The sequence below is a fragment of the Hemitrygon akajei genome, chromosome 27 (genome assembly GCF_048418815.1).
Source record: "Hemitrygon akajei chromosome 27, sHemAka1.3, whole genome shotgun sequence".
Lineage (NCBI taxonomy): Eukaryota > Metazoa > Chordata > Chondrichthyes > Myliobatiformes > Dasyatidae > Hemitrygon > Hemitrygon akajei.
Genome location: NC_133150.1, coordinates 4,261,416 through 4,282,542, shown reverse-complemented (window position 1 = coordinate 4,282,542; position 21,127 = coordinate 4,261,416). Strand labels below are relative to the sequence as shown.

At 43.2% G+C, this 21,127-nt stretch overlaps 1 protein-coding gene across 7 annotated transcripts in view; it reads left to right on the top strand.

The window, feature by feature from the left end:
- The window catches only part of LOC140717092 (potassium voltage-gated channel subfamily A member 2-like), a 67,883-nt gene that overhangs the window by 28,446 nt on the left and 18,310 nt on the right, over positions 1-21,127 (top strand). For 2 of the 7 annotated variants that reach the window (XM_073030284.1, XM_073030285.1), the window contains exons 3-4: positions 9,065-9,142; positions 10,875-11,002. The exons of 3 other annotated variants lie outside the window; for them this stretch is intronic. The gene's annotated coding sequence lies outside the window, so the exon portion shown is untranslated. The remainder of the gene's footprint in view (positions 1-9,064; positions 9,143-10,874; positions 11,003-21,127) is intronic. 2 more of the 7 variants (XM_073030283.1, XM_073030282.1) reach the window with 1 other exon arrangement.

Here is a 21,127-nt window from a genome sequence, read left to right as displayed (position 1 = left end):
TCCCTCGTCTAAATCATTAATATATATTGTAAACAACTGGAGTCCCAGCACTGAGCCTTGCGGTACCCCACTAGTCACTGCCTGCCATTCTGAAAAGGTCCCGTTTACTCCCACTCTTTGCTTCCTGTCTGCCAACCAATTTTCTATCCACATCAATACCATACCCCCAATACTGTGTGCTTTAAGTTTGCACACTAATCTCCTGTGTGGGACCTTGTCAAAAGCCTTTTGAAAATCTAAATATACCACATCCACTGGCTTTCCCCTATCCACTCTACTAGTTACATCTTCAAAAAATTCTATAAGATTCGTCAGACATGATTTTCCTTTCACAAATCCATGCTGACTTTGTCCAATGATTTCACCTCTTTCCAAATGTGCTGTTATCACATCTTTGATAACCGACTCTAGCATTTTCCCCACCACCGATGTAAGACTAACCAGTCTATAATTCCTCGGTTTCTCTCTCCCTCCTTTTTTAAAAAGTGGGGTTGCATTAGTCACCCTCCAATCCTCAGGAACTAATCCAGAATCTAAGGAGTATTTCCGGAAGATTATTTATGACCTCCTTAGTGAAGACAGAACGAAAGTAGTTATTCAATTGGTCTGCCATGTCTTTGTTCCCTATGATCAATTCACCTGTTTCTGACTGTAAAGGACCTACATTTGTCTTGACCAATCTTTTTCTTTTCACTTATCTATAAAAGCTTTTACAGTTGGTTTTTATGTTCCCTGCCAGCTTTCTCTCATAATCTTTTTTCCCTTTCCTAATTAAGCCCTTTGTCCTCCTCTGAATTTCTCTCAGTCCTCAGGTGTGCCGCTTTTTTTTGCTAATTTATATGTTTCTTCTTTGGACTTGATACTATCCCTAATTTCCCTTGTCAGACACGGGTGCACTACCTTCCCTGGTTTATTCTTTTGCCAAACTGGGATGAACAATTGTTGTAGTTCATCCATGCGATCTTTAAATGCTTGCCATTGCATATCCACCGTCAACTCTTTAAGTATCATTTACCAGTCTATCTTAGCTAATTCACGTCTCATACCTTCAAAGTTACCCTTCTTTAAGTTCAGAACCTTTGTTTCTGAATTAACTATGTCACTCTCCATCTTAATGAAGAATTCCACCATATTATGGTCACTCTTACCCAAGGGGCCTCACATGACTAACCCTTCCTCATTGCTCAATACCCAATCTAGAATGGCCTGCTCTCTAGTTGGTTCCTTGACATGTTGGTTCAGAAAACCATCCCGCATACATTCCAAGAAATCCTCTTCCTCAGCACCCTTACCAATTTGGTTCACCCAATCTATATGTAGATTGAAGTCACCCATTATAACTACTGTTCCTTTATTGCACGCATTTCTAATTTCCTGTTTAATGCCATCCCCAACCTCACTACTACTGTTAGGTGGTCTGTACACAACTCCCACCAGCGTTTTCTGCCCCTTAGTGTTATGCAGCTCTACCCATATCGATTCCACATCCTCCAGGCTAATGTCCTTCCATTCTATTGCGTTAATCTCCTCTCTAACCAGCAATGCTACCCCACCTCATTTTCTTTCCTGTCTATCCCTCCTGAATATTGAATATCCCTGGATGTTGAGCTCCCATCCTTGGTCACCCTGGAGCCATGTCTCTGTGATCCCAACTATATCATATTCATTAATAACTATCTGCACATTCAATTCATCCACCTTGTTACGAATGCTCCTCGCATTGACACACAAAACCTTCAGGCTTGTTTTTACAACACTCTTAGCCCTTATACAATTATGTTGAAAAGTGGCTCTTTTTGCTTTTTGCCCTGGATTTGCCTGCCTGCCACTTTTACTTTTCACCTTACTTCTTTTTGCTTCTACCCTCATTTTACACCCCTCTGTCTCTCTGCACTTGTTCCCATCCCCCTGCCACATTAGTTTAAAGCCTCCTGAACAACAGTAGCAAACGCTCCCCCTAGGACATTGGTTCCAGTCCAGCCGGTTTATACCGGTCCCACCTCCCCCAGAACTGATTCCAATGCCCCAGAAATTTGAATCCCTCCCCCTTGCACCATTTTTCAAGCCACGTATTCATCTGAAATATCCTCCTATTTCTACTCTGACTAGCATGTGGCACTGGTAGTAATCCAGAGATTTTTACCTTTGTGGTCCTACTTTTTAGTTTATCTCCTAACTCCCTAAATTCACCTTGTAGGACCTCATCCCGTTTTTTACCTATATCGTTGGTACCTATGTGCACCACGACCACTGGCTGTTCACCCTCCTATTCCAGAATGTCCTGCAGCCGCTCAGAGACATCCTTGACCCTTGCACCAGGGAGGCAACATACCATCCTGGAGTCTCATTTGCGGCCGCAGAAACGCCTATCTATTCCCCTTGCAATCGAACCCCCTATCACTATAGCTCTCCCACTCCTTTTCCTTCCCTCCTGTGCCGCAGAGCCACCCATGGTGCAATGAACTCGGCTGCTGCTGCCTTCCCCTGATGAGACATCTCCCCCAACAGTATCCAAAACAGTATATCTGTTTAGGAGGGAGATGACCTCAGGGGACTCCTGCACTACCTGCCTACTGCTACGCTGCCTAGTGGCCACCCCTTTCCCTTTAGGCCTGTGTAGACTTTACCTACATCCTTGTGATAGTTATACTATTTTCTACTAGATTACATCATTTGCATTTGATGTTTTCCAGATATTTTTGCTGGGACAAAGTAACTCACACAGGTTGTCTTAAAAGACGAAGACCCTAAATATTCATGATTAATGCTGTGTGGGCTGATCCTTGGAGTGCACAATTATCTGAACTTGTAGCTATGTTTTATGTGTTAATGACATAAACCCACTGTCTTGTATTTGCCTAATGCAGACAAGAAACCTCTTGGTCATAAATTCAACAGATTCTACAGATGCTTGAAATCTAGAGTGATGGAGGATGAGAGGTGACTTGATAGAGGTGTATAAGATGATGAGAGACATTGATCGTGCGGATAGTCAGAGGCTTTTTCCCAGGGCTGAGATGGTTGCCACAAGATGGCATAGGTTTAAAGTGCTTGGAAGTAGGTACAGAGGAGATGTACCTACTAAGTTTTTTACTCAGAGAGTGGTGAGTGTGTGGAATGGGCTGCTGGCAACAGTGGTGGAGGTGGATGCGATTGGGTCTTTTCAGAGACTTTTGGATAGGTACATGGAGCTTAGAAAAATAGAGGGCTATGGGTAAGCCTAGTAATTTCTAAGGTAGGGACATGTTCGGCACAACTTTGTGGGCCGAAGGGCCTGTATTGTGCTGTAGGTTTTCTATGTTTCTAAAAAGCTGCTTGTAGAAGTAGATGCAATAGGCAATAGGTGCAGGAGTAGGGGTAGGCCAGTCGGCCCTTCAAGCCAGCATCGCCATTCAATGTGATCATGGCCGAGGCCCTTTAGCAGGCCTGAAAAGGGAAAGGGAAAAGCCAGAATAAAGAAGTGGGGGAGGGGAAAGAGTACAAGCTAGAAGGTAACAGGTGAAGCCAGTTGTACAGGGGAGAGTGGATGAAGTGAGAACCTGGGAGGTGATGGGAGGAAAAAGTAAAGGGCTAAAGAAGAAAAAATCTGATAGGAGAGGATGGTGAACTTGATCATTTCACTTTGCAAAGCAGACCTCTTAGCAGGCAACCACATGTGGATTAGCAGCCTTTGTTCTGTAATACCATTTGCCAAGATGTGCTTCCAAATTCAAACTGATTGCTGCTTTCAATTTACATCAAGAAATGGAGAATGGTTCTATTTTACAACAAAAATCTGAACCAGAAATATTTGTTAAAAATTTTAACTTTATCCGCACAACTCTGACCCTTTGGAAATGTTATGCTGCTGTAGCAGAAAGCTGAGGTTAATAACAAGCCTCTCAGACCCTCGAAAATGAATATCCATTTCACCTTAACCTGTCAGCATCCCCTAACAGAAACTCTATAAGTACCTGACAGATCGCTGTCCTAATCTGCTTTTGTAACATCAGCATACTAAAAAATTCCATTCCATACTAAAAAATTTCAAGTCAATTAAACTGTGGATGATGATGTGTAGAGGCACCTTGGTGAACTGAGACATGACATAAAGGAAGTTACTGTTCAGGAACAGCAAGTAATTCGGAAGGCAGACACTCTGAATACACATTCAATGGGCACTTTTTAGGTGCACCTATACACCTGCTCATTAATGAAAGTATCTGATCAGCCAATCATGTGGCAACAACTCAATGCATGAAAGCATGCAGACATGGTCAGGAGGTTCAGTTGTTGCTCAGATCAAACATCAGAATGGGGAAGAAATGTGATCTAAGTGACATTGACCTTGGAATGATTGCTGGTGCCAGACCAGGTGGTTTGAGTATCTCAGAAATTGGTGATCTCCTAGGGTTTTCATGCACAACAGTCTCTAGAGTTTACACAGAAAGGTGCAAAAACAAAAAAAAATCAGCGAGTGCCAGTTATGTGCATGAAAATGGCTCGTTAATGTGAGAGGTCAGAGGAGAATAGCCAGACTGGTTCAAGCTCACAGAAAGGGGAGCGTAATTCAAATAACCAACAGTGGGGTGCAGTAGAGCGTCTCTGAGCATGCAAAACATCAAACTGAAGTGGATGGGCTGCAGAATCAGAGTCAGGTTTAATATCACTGACACATGTAATGAAATTTGTTAACTGTGTGGCAGCAGTACAATGCATAAATATAGAAAAAAAATGAGGTAGTGTTCATGGGTTCAACGTCCATTTAGGAATCGGATGGCAGAGGGGAAGTAGCTGTTCCTGAATCATTGAGTGTGTGCCTTTAGGCTTCAGTACCTCCTTCCTGATAGTAACCATGAGAAGAGGGCATGTCTTGGGGGGTCTTTGATGTTGGTAACTAATAGAGTGGCCTCTGGGTGTTTGAGAAATATGGTGGATTCTGGTTAATTGAGAAACATTGGGACCAGTATGTTTTGGTCCAATTAAGTGACTGACCCAATTTACCAGTTTCATGGAAGTAGTTAAAAAGGTATAAAAAAGACAAACTACTGTTTAACTGGGTAACAAATTATGTATTTAAATCAATACATAACAAATTAAAACACTATCAATACTACTACAATACTATAAAATTGTGTATTCGTTACTAATAGCTTTTGATGGAGGAATTCATATGCTGTGTTCTTTGTATCGACTGTAAATGAACAAAATCGGTGCAGACACATAGTGTACATAATCGATTGCCTTCATGCAATGCTGTTGATGATTGCATTCTCCAAATCTTCATTTTCATTGTAACATTCAGGCTGACGTCAATACCTTCAAATTCTTTGTAGTTCCTAAGTTGCTGAAGCAATGAAATTGTTTCATTTTCACGTCCAGCTGTTTCTGGCATCTCGAAGCCTTAAATGCTTGAAAGCACCATGAGCAAAGCGGTTCTGAATTGTCTTACTGGTTATTTCTTGCCATCTTTCAGTGACAAAAATCACTGCTTCGTGAAGGCAAGCACACGGAACTGACGCTACTTAAAATCAGTGTGCTCTAAGCTCAATGTAGCATCTAAGGGCCACATGTGTGCACGACTGACCCTAGTTAGAAACTGTTAGGCAAGTGTCTTGTCTTACCCCAATTATGCAGCATATTGTCCCGATTAAACAAAGGGAATCTCATCAATTTTCTCAATTAGTTTTTTGTTAAAAGGGTTGTCCCAAATAAGTGGCTGTCTTGATTAACTGATGGCCCCATTACCCAGATCCTATTTTCTCCTGAAAGATTCAGTGAGTCTATTACATAAATTATATTGCCTCTGTGTGAAGCTTAGAAAATGTGAGGTGACCTAGCTGAGACATACATTCTGGCAGGACTAATTGATGTTCCATTCCACCCATTTTAGATCTGATGCAAGGTTCAAAGGAAGTTTAATTTAGTCAGACAGCTGTAAATCTTCGTCACTTCTGTGACCCATAAGGCTGTGAATGTTTGCTTATTTCTTCTCAAGGCTGAGATTAATAGATTTTTGGATACTAAGGGATCAAAGGAAGGGCTACAGTGCAAAAATAAGATGAGTTCCAAGAAAAGAAACAAACATACTGATTGGTAGAATAAGCTCTAATGTTGCGTCAATTTCTTTTCACTCTCACTTCCTCACTGCAAATTTAATTTATCCAGCCTGTATGTAGAATAAAGTCTAATAATTAGAGTACTACGGATATTAAATGCACCAATGATGTCCTGATGTACAATCAGTGGCCACATTATTAAGCACCTCCTGTACCTAATAATGTGCTCACTGATCTTCTGCTGCTGTAGCCCATCCACTTCGATGTGTTGTGCGTTCAAGATGTTCTTCTGCACACAACTGTTGTAATGTGTGGCTGTCTGAGTTACTGTTGTCTTCCTATCAGCTTGAACCAGCCTGGCCACTCTCCTCTGACCCCTCTCATTCACAAGTCATTTTCACACACACAGCTGCTGCTCATTGGATGTTTTTTGGTTTTTTGCACCACCCCCTGTGAATTCTATGGACTGCCGTGTGTGAAAATCACAGGAGATCAGCAGTTCCTGAGATACTCAAACCACCCCGTCTGGCACCAACAATCATTCCACACTCAAAGCCATATAGATCATATTTCTTCCCCAGTCTGGGGGTATCCATCCGCATCATGTTCTTTTGACTGTAAATGAGCAAAATCACCGCAGACCGAGTGCAGACCCTAGACCAGCCTGCCTTCATACAATGCTATCAACTATTACATCTTCCAAATCTTCATTTTCATTGTAACATTCAAGATGGTTGTCAATACCTTCAAATTCTTTGTGGTTTTGAACTTATTAAAGTAGCAAAATCATTGTATTTTCAAACCCACCCATTTCTAGCATCTCCAAGCCTGAATGTTTGAAACCGCAGTGACCAAAAAAGGTTCTAATTGTCTTATTGGTTATTTTTCGCCAGCTATCAGTGACAAAAATCACTGCTTTTTGAACACAAACACATGCAGCTGACGCTATTTAAAAGCTGTTTGCTGGGAGCATAGTGTGGTGTCTAACGGCCACGTAAGCACACATGACTGATGCTAATTAGAAACCGTTCAGCAACAATCTCCTGCCCCATTTAAGCAGCATAGTGTCTCAAATAATCAAAGGAAATCCCAGCTATTTTCTCAATTAGTTTTTTGTTCTTTAAGAGTTGTCCCAAATAAGTGGCTGCCCCAATGACCCAATTAACTGGAATTCTCTGTATTTATTTCACTTACAACTTTCCAAACACCCTCTTCCTGCCTTATTTTCTCTCTCTTTCTGGAATTTCCTTTGATGGGCTTGTCTATCTGCCCAGCCTTCACAACAGCACAAACAAACCTCAAAATTTATCCACCCTCTCACACCTATTTTACCCAAATATTTTACCCAACCTATTTTAGGCACTCTCTGCTCCAACTGTACCCTGACATATCCCTTCTGAACTCCCCCAACTCTCCCCGTACCTCACTGTGCTCTCCTCATGCTCTTTCCAATTCTCCCCATTATTCACTCCCCCACTCTCCATGCTTCTCCCTCCACTCCCCATGCTCTTTTTCATTCTCTCCCCAGTATCCCTGTCCCCGATCCACACTCTATCCTACTCACTGTGCTCTTTAAACCCCTTACTGCATTCCCTGACCCCTTCACCGGTCTCTTGCCCCACGTTCTCTACACCCCACCCCCTTTCTCCAAACCGCAGCATCTTCTCTCCATGTCCCATCTGTGACCCATAACACATAGAACAGGCCCTTCAGCCCACAATGTTGTACTGGACTAATTAAACTACAAACACGAGATTCTGCAGATGTTGGAAATGCAGAGCAACACACACAAAATGCTGGAGGTCAGGCATCATCTATGAAAATAAATAAACAGTCAACATTTCAGTCTGGACCCTTCATCAGGACTGGAAAAGAAGGGGGAATTCACCAGAATAAAATGGTGGGAGGAGGGAAGGAGGCTAGTTGGAAGGTGATAGGTGAAGCCAGGTGGGTGAGAAACATTAAGGGCTGGAGAAGAGGGAATCTGATAGGAGAGGAGAGTGGATCATGGGGGAAAGGGGGGAAGGATAGGCAAGTGAGGAGAAGAGATAAGAGGTCAGTGGGGAATAGAAGAAGGGATGGGATAGGAAAAGAAAATAAGAGAGAAAAGATTACCAGTAGGAGAAATCGATGTTCATGCCATCAGGTTGGAGGCTACCCAGACAGAATATGGGGTGTTGCTCCTCCACCCTGAGAGTGGTCTCCTTGAGCCAGAAGAGAGGCCATGGACTGACATTTTGGAATGAGCAAAAATTAGCAACTGTATGCCTAGCCAAACTATTCCCCTCTGCCTACCTGGTAACCATTTCCCTACATTTCACACATTCATGCAGAGGCCTTTGAAAGGCTTCTGTCAAATTTACCTCCACCACTAGCCCTGGCAATGTGTTGCAGGCACCCACCTCTCTCTGGTTAAAAACTTACCATACTTTGAACTTGCCCGCTCTCTCAGCATCTGGTAAACCTCTTCTGCACCATCTCCAAAGCCTCCACATCCTTCGTCCAATGGGGTGACCAGAATTGAATGCAAAACCCTAGTTCAGACGTTTATAAATCCGCAACATGACTCCAGAGCTCATTATAACTTGGCTTGTTATAGTCACATATTCTGAGGTGCAACAAAAAACTTTCCTTTGCATGCCATCCGTACAGACCATTCATTACAACACTGGACAAGGGAAAACAGTAACAGAATGTAGAATAAATTGAGGGTACAGAGGAAGTGCAGTATAGACGGACAGTATGGTGCAAAGCCACATGAGATAGATTGTGAGGTCAAGAGTTCATCTTATTCTGTTCAATAGTCCTGTAACAGTGGGATAGAATTGTCCCTGTGCCTGGTGGTATGTGATTTCCAGCTGCCTGAAGAGACAGGAACAAAGAGAGAGTGTCTAGGGTGAGTGGGGTCTTCGACTGTGTTGGCTGCTTCACTGAAGCAGCAAGAAGTATAGACAGAGTCCATGGAGGGGTGTCTGGTTTCTGTGATGTTCTGAGCTGTGTCCACAACTCTCTGTGCTTTCTTACAGACCACAGGCAGAGCAGTTGTCGTACCAAGTCGTGATGAGTCTGGATAGAATCTTTCGGTGGTGCCTCAATAAAAACTGGTGAGGGTCAGAGGGGACATGCCGAATTTCTTTAGCCTGCTGAGAAGTCAAGCTGGTGAGCTTTCTTGGCCATGGCTTCAACGTTCTGGAACCAGACAGGATATTGATGATGAGTTGGAAACTTACACCCCTTTGGACCCCTCAGCAACATTGATGTAGACAGGAATGTGTGCACCACCTTCCTGAAGTCAGTGACCAGCTCTGTCATTGAGAGGAAAGGTTGTTGTCATGACACCTTGTTACTAGGCACTCTGTCTCCTATAGGCCGACATATCGTATTTGAGATCCATCCCACCAAGGTGGTATCATCAGCAAAGGTGTCAATGGAGTTAGAGTGGACCATGCCTTTGTTAGTGTAGAGTTGGGGGCTGAGAATGCAGCCCTGTGGATAAGCCCTGTAGCAGAGGTGTTGCTGCCTCTCGTACTGATTGCAGTCTGCTGGTCAGGAAGTCAAGGATCCATTTGCAATGGGAAGAGTTGAGTCCCAGATATAGGGGTTTAGAGATGATTTACCTGGAAGTTTAGTACTGAAGATGGAGCTGTAGTCAACAAACAAAGTTCAAAGTAAGATTTATTATCAGAGTACATACATGTCACCACATACAACCCTGAGATTCTTTTTCTTACGCATATTTAGCAAATCGATAGAACAGTGAACTGTAAACATCAGGAACTATTAACTGTAAACAAACTGCAAATGCAGATATAAATAAAGAGCAATAAATATCAAGCACAAATAACTATATAATAGAGTTCTTAAATGAGTGTAGCTTTTGTTCAGGAGCCTGATGGTTGAGGGGTAGTGACTGTTCTTGAACCTGGTGGTGTGATTCCTGAGGCACCTGTACCTTCTCTCTGATGGCATCAGCGAGAAAAGAGCACGGCCTGGGTGGTGAGGATCTTTGATGATGGATGCTGCTTTCTTATGGCAACGCTTCATGTAGATGTGCTCAATGATTAGGAGGGCTTTACCTGCAACATACTGGGCCACATCCACCACCTTTTGTAGGATTTTCCACTCAAAGGCATTGGTGTACCTATACCAGGCCATATTGCAGCCACACATCCACCACACATCTATTGAAGTTTGCTGAGGTTTTCAATGACATGCCAAACCTGGGCAGACTCCTGAGGAAGTTGTCATGTTTTCTTTGCAATTATATTTATATGATGGGTCCAGGACAGGTCCTCTGAGATAGTGATACCCAGGAATTTAAAGTTACTGACACTCTCCACCTCTGATCCTCTGATGATTACTGGCTCATAGACTTCTGCTTTCCCTCTCCTGAAGTCTACAATCAGTTCCTTGGTCTTATTAACATTGAGTAGAGGTTGTTGTTATTATACCACTCAGCCACGTTTTCAATCTCCCTCCTGTATGCTGATTCATCACCATCTTTGATACAGCCCACAACAGTGGTGTCATCAGCAAACTTGTATGTGGCGTTGGAGCTGTACTTAGCCTCACAGTCATAGGTGTAAAGTGAGTAGAGCAGGGGACTAAGCACACATCCCTGCAGTGCCCCTGTGCTGATGGAGATTGTGGAGGAGATGTTTTGCCAATCTGAACTGACTGGGGTCTACAAGTGAGGAAATCCGGAATCCAATTGCCCAAAGGGGTATTGAAACCCACGTCTTGGAGCTTACTGGTTACTTTTGAGGGGTTGATGGTGTTAAATGCCAAGCTGTAATTGATAAGGAGCATCCTGATGTATGCATCTTTGCTGTCTAGATGTTCCGACTTGTGTGAAGAGCCAACAAGATAGCATCTGCTGTAAACCTGGAGAGGAAAACTGGTACAGTTTCCTGCAGCTCACAGAGAGTCGCTGATGTGCACTGGTGCCATCGTGTCTAACACAGGTGACTTCACTGTCCAGATGCTCCAGAGAAGAGTGTCAGGACAAGGAGCTGGCATCTGTCCTGGGTCTGTTTTGGTGGTAGGCGAATTGCTGCTAGAAGTGATGTGTGCCATGATTAGCCCTAGAGGCAAACATGTCACATGCTGCCTTTTGCACCCTATCAACTTGTGCAGCCAGTTTCAGAGAGCTATGGACTTGGACCCCAGGATCCCTCTGTACATCAACACCATTAAGGGTCTTGCCATTAACAGTGGAATGTCTATTTGCATTCAGTCTCCCAAAGTGCAACATTTCACATTTGGCTGCTTTAAAATCCATCTGCCATTTCTTTGCCCATATCTGAAACGTCTGTATCCCACATATTGTACAGTATTTACAGTGCCACCAATCTGTGCAAACTTACCAACTGTGTGTCTGCAAACTTACTAACACACCTATCCACATTTTAATCTAAGTCATATTCAGTGGATTCCATTTCATCATTTTTGGCACAATTATGCAGCTGCCCCAATTAGCTGAAGTTTCGTGGAAAAGTTAAAGAAGTATAAGAAAGACAAAGTACCATTTAACTGGGTAACAAATTATGTATTTAAATGAAATACTGAACAAACTAGAACACTATCAATACTACTACAGGACTATAAAACTGCGTATTCGTTCCTAATAATAATCGACAGAAGAATTCACTGTACGTTGCCATGTTCTTTTGATTACCCTCAGACACCTCATGTAGATAATGGACTACCTTCATACAATGCTATCGACGAGTGCATCCTCCAAATCTTCATTTTCATTGTAACAGTCAAGATGATCATCAATGCCTTCAGATTCTTTGTAGTTCTTAACTTGTTTAAGTAATGAAATCATTTCATTTTCAGCCCCAGCCACTTCTGGTATCTCCAAGCCAGAGTGCTTGAAACTGTAGTGAGCAAAATGGTTCTGAGTTGTCATACTGCTTATTTCTCACCAACTGAAAGTGCCAAAAATTGCTGCTTTTTGAGCACAAACACATGCAACTGAGCTATTTAAAAATTGTCCACTCTAAGCATGGTGTGGTGTTTAACGGCCACATGAGTGCACATGAGCGCCAGTAGTTAGAAACTGTTCGGCAATAGCTTCTTGCCCCAATTAAGCGTATACAGTAGTGTCGCGGATAAACAAAGTGTATAGTGTCCCAGCTACTTTCTCCATTTGTTTTTGTTCTTTAAGAAATGTCCCAAATAAGCACCTGCCCTGATTAACTGTTGGAATCCACTGTATATCACAAACAGCAGAAGTCCCAGTGTGGATCCCTCTGGAACAGTGTCAGTCACAAAACTGCCCTGCAGCATCATAGAACCATAGAGCATTACAGCACAGAAACAGGCCTTTTGGCCCTTCTTGGTTGTACCAAACAATTTTTCTGCCTCGTCCCACTGACCTGCACCTGGACCATATCCCTCCATACACCTCTCATCCATGTACCTGTCCAAGTTTTTCTTAAATGTTAAAAGTGAGCCCACGTTTACCACTTCATCTGGCAGCTCGTTCCACACTCCCACCACTGTCCTCTGGCTTTTTTCTCCCCTAACCTCAGTGGAAAAAGCCTGCTTGCATTCACTCTATCCATACCCATCATAATTTTATATATCTCTATCAAATCTCCCCTCATTCTTCTATGCTCCAGGGAATAAAGTCCTAACCTATTCAACCTTTCTCTTGTAACTCAGTTTCTCAAGTCCCAGCAACATCCTTGTAAACCTTCTCTGCACTCTTTCAACCTTATTAATATCCTTCCTGTAATTAGGTGATCAAAACTGCACACAATACTCCAAATTCAGCCTCACCAATGCCTTATACACCCTCACCATAACATTCCAACTCTTATACTCAATACTCTGATTTATAAAGGCCAATGTACCAAAAGCTCTCTTTACTACCCTATCTACCTGTGATGCCACTTTTAGGGAATTTTGTATCTGTATTCCCAGATCCCTCTGTTCTACTGCACTCCTCAGTGTCCTACCATTTACCTTGTATGTTCTACTTTGGTTTTTCCTTCCAAAGTGCAATACCTCACACTTGTCTGTATTAAACTCCATCTGCCATTTTTCAGCCCATTTTTCCAGCTGGTCCAGATCCCTCTGCAAGCTTTGAAAACCTTTCTCACTGTCCACTACACTTCCAATCTTTTTATCATCAGCAAATTTGCTGATCCAATTTACCACATTATCATCCAGATCATTGATAGAGATGACAAATAACAATGGACCCAGCACTGATCCCTATGGCACACCACTCAGTCACAGGCCTCCACTCAGAGAAGCAATCCTCCACTACCACTCTCTGGCTTCTTCCATTGAGCCAATGTCTAATCCAATTTACTACCTCTCCATGTATACCTAGGGTCTGAATCTTCCTAACTAACCTCCCATGTGGGACCTTGTGAAAGGCATTACTGAAGTCTATGTAGACAACATCCACTGCCTTCCCTTCATCTACTTTCCTGGTAACCTCCTCGAAAAACTCTAACAGATTTGTTAAACATGACCTACCACGCACAAAGCCGTGTTGACTCTCCCTAATAAGTCCCTGTCTATCTAAATACTTGTAGATCCTATCTCTTAGTACTCCTTCCAATAATTTACCTACTACCGATGTCAGACTTACCAACCTATAATTTCCCGGATTACTTTTAGAGCCTTTTTTAAAACACAGAACAACATGAGGTGCCAATCCTCCGGCACCTCACCCGTAGATACCGACATTTTAAATATATCTGCCAGGGCCCCTGCAATTTCAACACTTGTCTCCTTCAAAGTCTGAGGGAATACCCTGTCAGGTCCTGGGGATTTATCTACTCTGATTTGCCTCAAGATAGCAAGCACCTCCTCCTCTTCAATCTGTATAGGTTCCATAGAACCATAGAACGCTACGGCACAGTACAGGCCCTTCAGCCCTCCATGTTGTGCTGACCCATATAATCCTTAAAAAAGTACTAAACCCACACTACCCCATAACCCTCCATTTTTCTTTCATCCATGTTCCTGTCCAAGAGGCTCTTAAATACCCCTAATGTTTTAGCCTCCACCACCATCCCTGGCATGTCATTCCAGGCACTCACAACCCTCTGTGTAAAAAAAACTTACCCCTGATGTCTCCCCTAAACTTCCCTCCCTTAATTTTGTACATATGCCCTCTGGTGTCTGCCAGGACCTCACTACTTGTTTGCCTTATTTCCATTGACTCCGTGCCAGTTTCCTTAGTAAATACAGATGCAAAAAAACCATTTAAGATCTTCCCCATTTCTTTTGGTTCCATACATAGCCGACCACTCTGATCTTCAAGAGGACCAATTTTATCCCTTACTATCCTTTTGCTCTTAATATACCTGTAGAAGCTCTTTGGATTATCCTTCTCCCTGACTGCCAAAGCAACCTCATGTCTTCTTTTAGCCCTCCTGATTTCTTTCTTAAGTATTTTTTTGCATTTTTTATACTCCTTAAGTACCTTATTTGCTCCCTGTTTCCTGTACATGTCATACATCTCTCTCTCCTTCTTTATCAGAGCTCCAATATCCCAAGAGAACCAAGGTTCCTTATTGTTATTCATGTTCACTCTCCTGACAGGAACATACAAACTCTGCACTCTCAAAATTTCTCCTTTGAAGGCCTCACACTTACCAACGACATCCTTGCTTGAGAACAACCTGTTGCAATCCACGCTTTTTAGATCCTTTGTCATTTCTTCAGATTTGGCCTTTTTCCAGTTTAGAACTTCAACCCAAGGACCAGATCTATCTTTATCCATGATCAAGTTGAAACTAATGGTGTAATGATCACTGGAACCAAAGTTCTGGATGAGTCTTCCATATGGGACCTCGTTAACCCATCTGCTCTTTGATTTATCCATAGCCCTCTCTCCGTCCTGCTCCTTTCCTTACCCCCCAACCCCAACCACTTTACATCTCTATCCATCCTCTTTAACCCCATCTGCTCTTCAATTTATCTTTATTCCTCTCTCTGTCCTGCCCCTCTCCTTCCCTGCACAACCCACCACTCTACATTTCCGTCCATCCTTTCTAGCCCCATCTGACCCCAACTTCCCACACTGTGCACACACCCACTGTGTGCTATGCTCTTATGATGGCACATGTTGTGAAATTTGTTGTTTTGCAGCAGTAGTACACTGCAATACATAAAAACTAAAAATTACGCTAATTATATATATATGTAAATTAAATTAAATACAATTAAAAACTATATACTATACAAACACACACATACAGTATATATAAAATTTAACAAGTAGTTCTCTCTGAACTTTCTGCTTCCTTTCAAACTCTCTCTGGATCCCTATGTCTCTGTCCCTCTGTGTCCAGTGTTCTGCCAGCCAACCTCTGCTCTCTTTGACCTGTACCTTCCTTTATTCTTGGCGCCTCACCTTCAGTCTGCACTCACTGTGCCTCTCTCACTCATTGTGAATCTCTGTCGCTCTTCCCCACCCCAGCCCATAACTGGCATTTCACTCTGCATCCTCACCAACGATTCATGACCTGTGCTGTTAATGCCTGAGGTCTCCCTGTCCCTGCTTCTCCACTCATGGTGCTCTCTGCCCCCTCGGGTGTTCTGTCTTCTCCCACTCTCTGCCCTGCTGTGCCTCTCTCTCACTCTCTGTTGAAATGGAGACAGAGAGCATGCTCTTCGGCCCATCGAGTCCCATTTACCTGCATCTGGACCATAGCCATCTGTGTACTTATCATAACTTCTCTTAAATGAGTCCACTCAACACTCACCACTCTGACTGATGAAGTTTCCTTAAATACTGTATTTCACCTTTCACCCTTACCCGATGACCTTAAGTTCTAGTCTCACCCAACTTAAGTTGAAAAAGCCTGCTTGCATTTACGCTATCAAAACTTACCATAATTTTGCACACCGCTATCAAATCTGCCCTCATTCTCCCACAGTCCAGGGAATAGGACCTAACATAATAGTTGTAGTCCTCTACGCAATACTCTTATTTATGAAGGCCAATGTGCCAACAGCTTTCTTCATGACCCTATCTACCTGTGATGCCACTTCAAGAAATTATGGATTTGTATTTCTAGATCTTTTTGTGCCACCACACTCCTCAGTGCCCTACCACTTACCATGTAAATCCTACCTTGGTTTGTCTTCCCAAAGTGCAACACCTTACACTTGATTGCATTAAACTCTACCTGCCATTTTTTCAGCCGGTCCACATCCTGTAGCAAGCTTTGATAGTCTTCCTCACTGTCCACTGCACCCCCAGTCCTGATCCACTTTACCACATTATCAGTCCTGATAACTGGCCTGAAACATTCCCATCCATAAATACTGCCTGACCTGCTGATCTCCTGCACATCGTGTGCATTGCTCTAGATTTCCAGCATCTGTTACCACATTATCATCCAAATCATTAATATAGAAGACAAACAACAATGGACCTAAAAATAATCCCTGTGGCACACCACCAGTCACAGGCATCCAGTCAGAGAGACAAACATCTACTACCCCTCCCTGGCTTCTCCCGCAGAGCTAATGTCTAATCCAGTTTACTACCTCTTGACCGACCTCCCATCAGAGACCTTGTCTCCCACACACCAGGCTCCCTCTCTCCACACAACTGATTAACCCAAAGGAACAGCAGAGACCGATACAGTTTGGCACTAGCGGCAGCACAGGAGTTGCCAGCCAGCATTGAAATCAATGTAGGACTGACTTAGTGACTCCAGCTCCAGATATTTCCTCAGGGTTTACTCCTGACACCTTCCCCATGAGTAGGTATAGCCACAAGGTTACAGAGGTTTGAGATCAGAGTTTTCCTTCTAGATAAATTGCTAACCATGCTGATCAGCCCCATCTGCCCAGAGCAGCTGGTTTTAAGACACCTTTGCCTCTTCGTGTGTCACTAGAAACAGTTTTGCCAGGCTTAGTAGCAAGGAGACACGCGAAGGCCAGGAGTTGCACTTGGTTGTCAGAGGCTATTTGAGACACACGCCATTGGGAGTATCCCCACCACCATTTCTGGCTACAATGACCTTACGGAACCATTGTGACATGTATGTGCTTTGATAATAAATTTACTTTGACAGAGACAGAGGCAGGCATAGAAAGAAGGGGCATAGAGAGGGGACAAAGAGGTTCACATATTAAACTGAAGCACAGACAACATAAAGAGACAGAGGCACAGAGAGCGCAGCAGGATTAAAGGAGTTGGGGAGCACAGAAAGTGTCAGAAAAAAACAGTAGAGGCCATAACAACATAACATAAGAAATAGGAGCAGGAGTAGGCCATCCAACCCATTGAGCCTGCCCCGCCATTCAATAAGATCATGGCTGATCTGTCCGTAAACTCAGCTCCATCTATCTGCCTTTTCCCTATAACTCTTAATTCCCTTACTATGTAAAAACCTATCTAACTGTTTCTTAAAAATATTTAGTGAGGAAGCCTCAACTGCTTCCCTGGGCAGAGAATTCCACAGATTCACCACTCTCTGGGAAAACATCTCTGTTCTAAATCTTCTCCCCTGAATCTTGAGGCAATGTCCCCTAGTTCTAGTCTCACCTACCAATGGAAACAACTTACCTACTTCTATCTTATCTATCCCTTTCAAAATTTTGTATGTTTCTATAAGATCCCCTCTCATTCTTCCCAGGCGACTCAATCACTCCTCATAGGTTAACCCCTTCATCCCTGGAATCAACCTGATGAACCTCCTCTGCACTGCCTCCAAAGCCAGTATATCCTTCCTCAAGTATGGAGACCAGAATTACACACAGTACTCCAGGTGTGGTCTTACCAGTACCCTATATAGTTGCAGCATGACCTCCCTGCTCTTGAATTCAATCCCTCTAGCAATGAAGGCCAACATTCCGTTTGCCTTCTTAATAACCTGTTGTACCTGCAGGCCAGCTTCTTGTGATTCATGAACAAGCACTCTGCGCAACAGCATGCTGCAATCTTTCACCATTTAAATAATCATCTCTTCTATTATTCCTTCCAAAGTGGATGATCTCGCTTTTATCAACATTGTATTCCATCTGCCAGACCTTGGCCCACTCACGTAACCTATCGATATCCCTCTGCAGACTCCATCACAGTCACAAGCCTCCCCACCAGTGAGGACATCCATCATTAAGGACCATGTGTGTGCGGGTGGCAGGACAGAAGGGAGGAAAGGGGCTTGTCTCTCTGTTGTTTTGTTGCTTGTGTTTGTTTGTTCTGTTTTGTTACGCTCTCTGTTCTACTGAACATTGTAGGCATGTAATGTTGGCACCAGAACATGTGGCGACACTTAGCTGTCCCAGCACATCTTTAGGTGTAACACACTAAATGCTGGAGGAACTCAGCATCTATGGAGATGAATAAAAAGTCGATGTTTCAGACCAAGACTGTTCCTTGGCCTGGGAAAAGAAGGGGAAAGACACCAGAATAAAAAGGAGGGGGGAGGAGAAAGAGGACAAACTAGAAATGGTAGGTGGGTAGAAAAGGAAAGGGCTGGAGAAGAAGGTATCTGAAAGGAGAGAAGAGTGGACCATGGGAGAAAGGGAAGAAGGAGGGGCACCAGGGGCAGGTGAGGGAAAAAGGTAAGTAGCCAGAGTGGGGAATAGAAGAGGGAAGGGCGAGGGAAAGGTTTTGTTATATTGTAAGGAGAAATCAATGTTCATGCTACCAAGTTGGAGGCTACCCAGACGGGTCTGAAGTGTTGCTCCTCCACCCTGAGAGTGGCCTCATTGTGACAAAAGACAAAGCCCTGGACAGACATGTTGAAGCAAGAATGAGGTTAGGAATTAAGATGGTGGGCCACTGGGAAATTCCTCTTGCCAGATAGAGTGGAGGTATTCAACAAAGCAGTCTTTTGTGTTAAGAACTAACATCTCCTTAATAAGCACAAAGTACACTGCAGATGCTGTGGTCAAAACAACACGTACAACACACTGGAGGAACTCAGCAGGTCAGGCAGCATCCGTGGAAACGAGCAGTCAGTGTTTCAGGCCGAGACCCTTTGTCAGGACTAACATATCCTTAGGTTGTTAACACAAATGACACATTTCACTGTATGTTAACATGTATAGGAATGTTAAAATATGAATCTGAATCTGACCCTCATCATCCAGGACATGCCCTGTTCTCAATACTACCATCAGGGAGGAGGTACAGGAGCCTGAAGACACACACTCAATGTTTTAGGAACAGCTTCTTCCCCTCCACTGTCCGATTTCTGAACTGGGTGGGTAATAAGAGGGGAACAATGCAGAGAAGGGGGCTCAAGAGCTGTGGAAGGAGAGAGACAGAGAGATGGGAAGGGTAGGGAGGAAGGGAAAAGAGCACAATGGATGATAGACAAGGCCGAGGGAGGTAGGCTCCCAGATAGGAAGAGCAGTGAAAGGAACAGAGAGGCACGACCTGTCCCTAATATAGTGGCCACTGAGTGTTTGGCATCTCCTGTGGCTATAGCCCATCCACTTCAAGGTTTGACATTTTATGCATCCAGAGGTGCCCATCTGCACACCACTGTAACACATAGTTATTTGAGTTCCTGTTGCCTTGCTGTCAGCTTGAACCTGACTGGCCATTCTCCTCTGGCCTCTCTCATTGACAAGGTGCTGTGCACTGGATTTTGTGTTTTTTTTTGTTTTTTGCACTATTCTCTGTAAACTCTAAAGACTGTTGTGCATGAAAATCCCAGGAGATCAGTTTCTAAGATACTCAAACCACCCTGTCTGGCACCACCAGTCATTCCATGGACAAAGTCACTTAGATCACATTTCTTCCCCATTGTGATATTTGGTCTGAACACAAATGAATCTCTGACCATGTCTGCATGTTTTTCTGAATTAAGTTGCTGCCTCAAGATTAGATACCTGCATTAATGAGTAGGTGCACCTAATAACGTGGCCACTGAATATATTTGTTTTCTTATGCGCAGTAGTTGTTTGTAAATATTTATTTATATATAATATACAAATATAGATCTTTGTAAATTCTGTTGTATTTCTATATTTTTTTATAAATGCCTACAAGAAAATGAGTCTGATGACCACACATGGTAACAAAGATTAAAGCAACACGGTCCTAATGAGAGATCTTGGCCTGAAACATCATCTGTTCACTCTACTCCGTAGATGCTGCCTGACCTGCTGAGTTTTTCCAGGATTTTGTGTGTGTAGGTCAGGATTTCCTGCATCCACAAAATCTCATATGTTGAAGATAAAGATTAGATTTGTCTATTACATGTACATTGAAGTACAGAGTGAAATGCATCATTTCCCACAAATCAAATCAACAAGGACTGTGCTGGGCAGCCTGTACACATCGCCACACTTCCAACACCTACATACTATCCTACAACTTACTAACCCTAAACATGTGTCTTTTGGATTCTGGGAGGAGACCAGAGCAGCTGGAGGAAGCCCACACAGTCACAGGGAGAATGTACAAACCTCTTATCCTTACAGACAGCGACGGGATTGGAACCTGATCTTATGGTTGGCACTGTACAGCGTTACACTAACCGTTACACTACCAATGTACCAAACTTTGATAATAAATTTTGCTTTGACTATGACTTTCAATGACCCTCTGACACGTACTGCATTCTCAGTGCCTTCCTTCGTTCTCTGTACCTCCCTCACCTCTTGCACCCTCTGGGAGTCGCTGGATCCCCTGTATCCACTGCCTCACATGGCTTCAGCAGTTTGGTCCTTTTGAAATCTCATTTTAAGTTTCAAGTTCAAGTTTATTGTCATTTCAACCATACACACATATACCACCAAACAAGACAACATTCCTCCGGACCAAGGTGCACAACACGCATAACACACATAACTTACACACAATACATACAGTACATATAACTCACAAACAACATAAACAGCACACATAACTCACACACAACACGCACAGTACACATAACTCACACACAATACGCACAGTACATATAACTCACACAACACGCACAGTACATATAACACACACAATACGCACAGTACACATAACTCACACAATACGCACAGTACATATAACACACACAACACGTACAGTACATATAACTCACACAACACGCACAGTACATATAACACACACAATACGCACAGTACACATAACTCACACAATACGC